Genomic DNA, 7,114 nt, shown 5'->3' with positions numbered 1-7,114 from the left:
AAAGACCCGCGAAGGGACCATCTTCAGGGCGACTTTAAACCCAAAAGGAAGCAACCCCTGGACTCTCACGGGGACGTCTAAATTTGCTCTGCGCGAATGAAGACGGGTGAGAATTTCCAGGTCTATGGGGACCCCAGGTCCCAGGCTAAAGAAGCGCCGGGGACCTAGGAAACGCAGACTTAACACAGCGCAAAACTCACCGCTGCGGTGGGACCGTCACTCCACGCGATCCGCTTCCGGGTTTGCGCGAATCTGCGCGCGCAGGACAGAAGCCAGGCCGGGGCGGGACTCACGAGAAGGTGGGCGGGGCCTGGGCCAGGTAGGGGCGGGGCGCGAGGAGAGACCTTACACTTTAGAATTAGCAGAGGGCGGGGCCGGGGCGGGACCTGTGCGCGTCTCAACCTCGCTCCCAGCGCCTCTGTTTTTCGAGCTTTGGAGGCGGGACCGGCCAGGAAGGCTGAGGCATGATTCAAAAGCCCTGTAATTGTCTGAAACGGCGATGCAAACTAGAATGCGAAATGCAAAGCCCTGCTGGGTGTAGCGTAACGATTTCAGGCTGACGGCCCAAATAATAGAAAAGAAATCCTCTGCCTTTCTATTCTTCATTCACTGGGAAGGGAGAGTCCACCCTACGCTCAGCTTCAGAGACTTTCCTCGGGCCACTGCCTGGGATGCGGGACCGAGTGCTCAGGCCAGGAAGGAGTGAGGTTACCACCTGCTGCTTAAACCCAGCAGAGATGCGGGCACAGGGCCGAAAGCCTGAGTGAAGTTCCAGCTACTCAGAAAGCAGCGGCGGGAGGATCGCTGAACCTGGGGCTTCAAGTTAGCCTGGGCGACAAAGTAACACCTCCTCCTGCAGCGCTCCCTTCCTCGTCTCTCTCTCTTTTTAAAATTTCTTTAAATAAAATTTTTTATTGTGTGAGATAGGGATCCAACATTATTCTTTTTCATGTGAATATCCAGTGAGTTGTCCCAGCACATTTGTGGAAGAGATCCATTACTGTCATTCTTATATTTATATTTTTCTTTTCTTTTTTGAGACAGAGTATCTGTCACCCAGGCTGGAGTGCAGTGGCGAGATCTCGGCTCACTGCAACCTTCACCCCCTGGGTTAAAGTAGTTCTCTTGCCTCAGCCTACCAACTAGCTGGGATTACAGACGGGAGCCACCAAGCCTGGCTAATTGTTTTGTATTTTTAGTAGAGACGGGGTTTCATCACGTTGGCCAGGCTGGATTCGAACTCCTGACGTCAAGTGATCCAGCCGCCTCCTCCTCCCAAACTGTTGGGATTACAGGCGTTAGCCACCGCGTCTGGTCAGGAAAACTCTTAGAACTTACGTCTGCATACCACTGGACTCAGGTTGCATGACCACATTCCTTTCAAAGCTTAGAATTATTTAAAGGTCCATACCTTTACATTGGAATTATTTGATGTTTGAAACATTTAACTTCCTACCGAGATACAGGTACTGTCTCCCTTGTTGTTTACCTTTCAAAGAGAGAACCCAAGTCCTTCAGAAATACATCCCTGGGTTATTAAGCTGAGAAAAGGATTACGTTGTTTCTAAAAAACACGACTTCAAGCCAGGCGCGGTGGCTCACACTGTAATCCCAGTGGTTTAAGAGGCCGAGACGGGCGGATCGCCTGAGGTCGGGAGTTCGAGACCAGCCTGACCAAAATGGAGAAACCCCATCTGTAGTAAAAACACAAGGTTAGCTGGGCATGCTGGTACATGCCTGTAATCCCAGCTACTCAAGTGGCTGAGGCAGGAGAATCGCTTGAACCGGGGAGACAGACGTTGCCGTGAGCGGAGATCGCGCCATTGCACTCCAGTGTGGGCAACAAGAGCAAAACTCTGTCTAAAGAAAAGCCTCAGGAGACAGAGAAAATGCATTTACAAATTTTCTAAATAAATGTCCTAGGAAAAGAGACGAAAAAAAATGTTTTTTTACTTTTTTTTTTTTTGAGATGGAGTCTCGCACCGTCCCCCAGGCTGGAGTGCAGCAGTGGCCGGATCTCAGCTCACTGCAAGCTCCGCCTCCCGGGTATACGCCATTCTCCTGCCTCAGCCTCCCGAGTAGCTGGGACTACAGTAGCTGGGACTACAGGCGCCCGCCACCTCGCCCGGCTAGTTTTTTTTTTTTTTTTTTTTTTTTTGTATTTTTTTTTTTAGTAGAGACGAGATTTCACCGTGTTAGCCAGGATGGTCTCGATCTCCTGAGGTCGTGATCCGCCCGTCTCGGCCTCCCAGAGTTCTGGGATTACAGGCTTGAGCCACCGCGCCCGGCCCTTTTTTTACTTTCAAAGGAGGAATTATACCTCTCATTTATTTGCTTGTTTGTTTGAGACAGGGTCTCGCTCTGTCACCCAGGCTGGAGTGTGGTGGCGAGATTAGAGCTCACTGCAACCATAAAATCCCTGGCTCAAGTGATCCGACCTCAGTGCCCGGAGCAGGTGGGACCGCAGGCGTGCACCACCACACCTGACTCATTTTTTGATTTTTAGTAGAGACGACGTCTCACTACGTTGCCCAGACTGATCTGGAAATCCTGGGCTCAAGCGATCCTCCCGCCTCGGCCTCTCAAAGTGCTGGAGCCACCGCTCCAAGACCTGACTTTACTTCCGTGAAATATGAAATTATCCTCCACCTCCTGTGTGGAATAGGCAGTTTTGCATGTCATCTTGCAGTTTCCATTATCCATTCAAACAACCCAGGATCTTGCTCAGTTTAATAAGACTTTCTAATTGTCAGTCCCCGCTGCAACCAGCGCCCCACTCACCCCTTTACGGGTGTCCCCCCCCCCCTCCCCCCCCCCGCCCCCGACGGAGGGGGGCTCAGCCCCCCCCGCAGGACGCGCGACTCTACCTGCTCAAAACAGGCCCTGTGCATTAAAGACATTTTCAACTTAAGAGGAAAAACTATCCAGCGTTCAGCACAGGTGGTCCACTACAGTAAGTTATTTTACCTTCGATTGCTTGAAATATTAACTTAAAACGGGCAGGAAGCATCCATGTGATATTAGGGGTAACATCACGGCACATGAAAATCAATCCACCAATCGGAACCCGGAGGATCCCGTCCTAGAGGGAGAGGATGACGGCCAGCGACATCCATGGCCCAGCTGAGGAGAGAGCCCGGACCCGCCCCCTCCAGGCCTGGCTCTTTAGAATCACACACCTTCGGGATTTCACCCCCTACACGACGATAACCCTCTGGCGCCGCTCCTGCCGGCTGTCCGACCCGGGCCCAGGCAGCCTCCTCCCTCTTGCCCCGTCCCAGTCCCTTTCCAGGCCCCGCACCCACAGCGGCCTCCACCCTCTAGTCCTGACCCAGCACCTGTTCAGGCCCCGCCCCCTCTTTGACCTTCCCCCCCCGTCCCGCCCGTCACCGCCCAGTGTCCAGGCCCCGCCCAGAAAGGGTCCAGGACCCACCCATGGTTTTTCTGCACGTAGCGCCCGGGACTGACTCAGATGACTGTTTTCTATTCTTTTTTTTTTGGTTTCTTTCTGCTTCAAACCTGCCTTTCGCAGCACCCTAGCCCCGAGTCCAGCCACACCAGGAATCTGGGCGCTTCGGAATGTTGAAATCCCCACGCGAGTTTGTGCAGTTATCAGGAAGTCCCAGGTTCACCATGGGAAGCTCGCAGGCCCAGTGGCTCTGCAGCTTTTACATCGTTTTACACGATGTCCTCCCCGTTTCAGGATCCTATTGTCCTTTTCATTAATCCCAGTTGGCGGCTGCTGAGCGCCTCATCCTTATCCACCCATGTTTCCCAGCTGTCAGCCCCTTTGTTATCACGCACGGTGACTCCAGTGCTGATCTCTTCCTGGCATGGTGGATGAGGACTACGAAATTCCTATTTTTATGAGAATTAGATCAACTGTCTGTTTTTGTATAACGTTCAGTTGTTTTGTTGCCTAAAATGGGGTCACAGTCCACACCTCACGTTAGAGTTCTTGGATCTTGCGCAGTAAAGGATTCAAGGCGAGTGTCCCAGTGCAGTGAGGAGAGTTGATTGAAAGCTACCAGTGACACAGCAGGGCGTCCTTAGAAAGCAGGGGGAACGCCTTCTCATGAAGCTTTTCTTACCTAGGGGCCTACGTAAAAGCTAAGCTATGTCTCCCTGCCGGAGGGCTGACAGTGTGACAAAACTTATTACTTTGTTGGTTTGAAGCTATCTTTGGCCGGGTGTGGTGGCTCACGCCTGTAATCCCAGCACTTTGGAAGGTCGAGGCAGGCGGATCACCGGAGGTCAGGAGTCTGAGACCAGCCTGCTATCTTAAAAGCAAACATTGTCATGGGCTATTGGGTCGTCTGGACATCGTGTTTCTGTAGGAGTTTGTCCTTACAGGTATCATTAAGCTGCTTTCCTTAACCGTAAGCATCTTATAGCCGTGACTCATGCGTGAGCAGTAAGGAATATGTCTTGCTAGCTTTAATGGACATGAACTTTGTCATCCTAGCTCTCCTAGGTTCCTGCTGAACAGTTTATCCACTCATGCAACACAGAGACCTAAGCCCACCTATGGAGAGACACCACTCTCCTGTAATTTATCTGACAGACTGAGCTCCTACTCCAAGAACGCAGTAACAGCAATACTAAGTGAAATATTAGGAAGTTTCATGCATGCATATAATTGATCACTATTTGCCGGTTTAAATTGGCTAACATCACATAGAATGGGTTTTTATTTTAATCAAATATTAGTAATCTATCTTCCACACAAAGTTGAAGAGCATTTCCTTATGTTGAATAAATATGAAAGAGTTCACATTTTGGACCTGATTTTGTGCTTTCCATTACATCTAGTTTTTTTCCTGTTCTCTCTTGATTTTTTCTGTGTCCATGAGCTTGTGAAGTATCTACTGGGTCCCAATCAATTTAGAAATCTATTTTGCCAAGGTTAAAAATGCCCCCGTGGCGCAGCCTCAGGAGGTCCTGACGACGTGTGCTCAAGGTGTTCAGCCTGCAGTTTGGTTTTACACATTTTTTTTTTATTTTTTTTATTTTTCAGAACCAGAACATTTATTGCATGACTAATCGCTGACATTCTTAAGATGAACTGGATGCTGCAACAGCTGCCCTCTTGGGTTTAGGTGTTGTTCCTTCACGGAATCCATGCCTGAATCTGCGGTATACAATTTTTAGGTGCCTCATTCGACCAGTTCCGGTGGTATTTCGTCTTGTAGCCTTGGCACTCCAGTTATACTTTCTCTTGCGCTTGGCAGGGTAGCCACATTTGCCACAGGTCGACTTCTGAAGGTGGTAGGCCTTAGAGCCACAGCGGCGGCACAATGTGTGCGTCTTATTGCGACGCTTTCCAAATGATGACGTTCCCTTCGTCATCTCGCTTCTGCAGCCGAGACCAGAGAGCGGTTTTACACATTTTAGGGAGACATAATACATCAATCAAAACATATAAGATATATATTGTTTCGGTGTGGAAAGGTGGAATAACTGGAATTGGGGGCTTCCGGGTCACAGGTAGATGACAAAGTAGAGTCCAAGGGTCTGTCATGAACTGGGTGAGAAGAGACGAGAAGATTCCCAGGAGACTCGGTCTCAAGCAATCCTCCCACCTCAGTCTCCCAAGGTGCATGGACCACAGGTGTGATCCACTGAACACAGTGGAGTCTCCATCTCAAAAAAACAAAACAAAGAGTAAGGTACACTATCAAATTACTTCACTTGACATTTTTTTGAAATGAAATGTTTCACATATTACCGAACCCAGCCAACAAATGCATTCATAACAGATTCAGAGATAAAAAATATATTCCCAATAAAACATGTCCAACTCTCCAGATGGTGGTGATATTTTCAGCTTGATATGGTAACATGATTGTGACCTTATTACCAGTTTTCATGCGAATCCACTAGGAAATGGGACAATTTTGCTTTTGTTTCTTGGTCAGGACTCACTTACTCCTGAAAGTCTTGTGAGAAGACTTGGCGAGAAGACGAGTCAAGCACACACCACAAGAGGAGAAAAGGCATGACTTTTTTTTTTAAGACTTTGTTTTGTCCAGGCTGGAGTACAATGGTGCAATCTCGGCTCACTGCAACCTCTGCCTCTTAAGTTCAAGTGATGCTCCTGCCTCAGCCTCCCAAGTAACTGAGTTTGGCCAAAATATCAACTAGAAAGGTAGGATCGTGGCCAAAGGTGGGAAGTTTGAATGTTATTACCATATTCCTGCTTGACCTTTACTGCCAACAGCAACACCAACACAAATGGTCAGAAGTCGCTTATGTGAAAATCTTCGTGATCTTGTGGGAAAACCCTGATTTTTGTAAAGGCTGCAAAACAGGCTCAAAAAAGGTCAGTCGCAGTGGCTCATGCCTGTAATCCTTCACTTTGGGAGGCCGAGGCGGGTGGATCAGCTGGAGTCAGGAGTTCGAGACCAGCCTGACCAATATAGAGAAACTCCCTACTAAAAATACAAAAAGTAGCCAGGCATGGTGGCAGGCGCCTGCAATCCCAGCTACTCAGGAGGCTGAGGCAGGACAACTGCTTGAACCCAGGAGGCAAAGGTTGCAGTGAGATCACACCACACTCCAGCCTGGGTGACAAGAGCGAGACTCCATCTCAAAACAAAGATAAAATATAAAATAAATAAAAATACAAAAATTAGCATGGTGTTGGCGCACACCACTAATCCCAGCTACTCAGGAGGCTGAGGCAGGATAATTGTTTGAATGCAGGAGGCAGAGGTTCCAGTGAGCTGAGATCATGCACTAGAGCCTGGGCGACAAGAGCAAGACTCTATCTCAAAAAATAGAAATTGAAACCAGGCTGGGTAAAGTGGCTCAAGGCTGTTGGCCAGGCTGCTGACTTCAAGTGATTTACCTGCCTTGGCCTCCCAAAGTGCTGGGATTACAGGCATGAGCCACCGCACCTGACCCATTCTTCTTCACATTAACACTTTTCATGTCAATTAATGCTTGAACTCAATCTTAAGTCAACTCAAACTCTAGTCAATGCGGAGTTGACTCTAATGCCAATTAAAGCTTTATGATTGTCTATATTCATTTTATTTGGAACAATTATCTCAAAAATGAATTTTCTGATGTTCTGCATGGAGTACCCACAGACCTTGCCACCCTGATGACA

General features: G+C 48.8%; 1 pseudogene across 1 annotated transcript; it reads right to left on the bottom strand.

Moving 5' to 3' along the window:
- Window positions 1-5,000: 5,000 nt before the first annotated feature.
- LOC113223541 lies at window positions 5,001-6,424 on the bottom strand (annotated as a pseudogene). Its single transcript, XR_003308774.2, has one exon. The product of XR_003308774.2 is annotated as a 60S ribosomal protein L37 pseudogene (transcript).
- Between the last annotated feature and the right edge of the window lie 690 nt (window positions 6,425-7,114).

This window comes from Piliocolobus tephrosceles, unplaced genomic scaffold (assembly GCF_002776525.5).
Source record: "Piliocolobus tephrosceles isolate RC106 unplaced genomic scaffold, ASM277652v3 unscaffolded_41754, whole genome shotgun sequence".
Classification (NCBI taxonomy): domain Eukaryota; kingdom Metazoa; phylum Chordata; class Mammalia; order Primates; family Cercopithecidae; genus Piliocolobus; species Piliocolobus tephrosceles.
The sequence above is the reverse complement of the archived record's forward strand: the minus strand, read 5'-3'. Positions and strand labels throughout refer to the sequence as shown.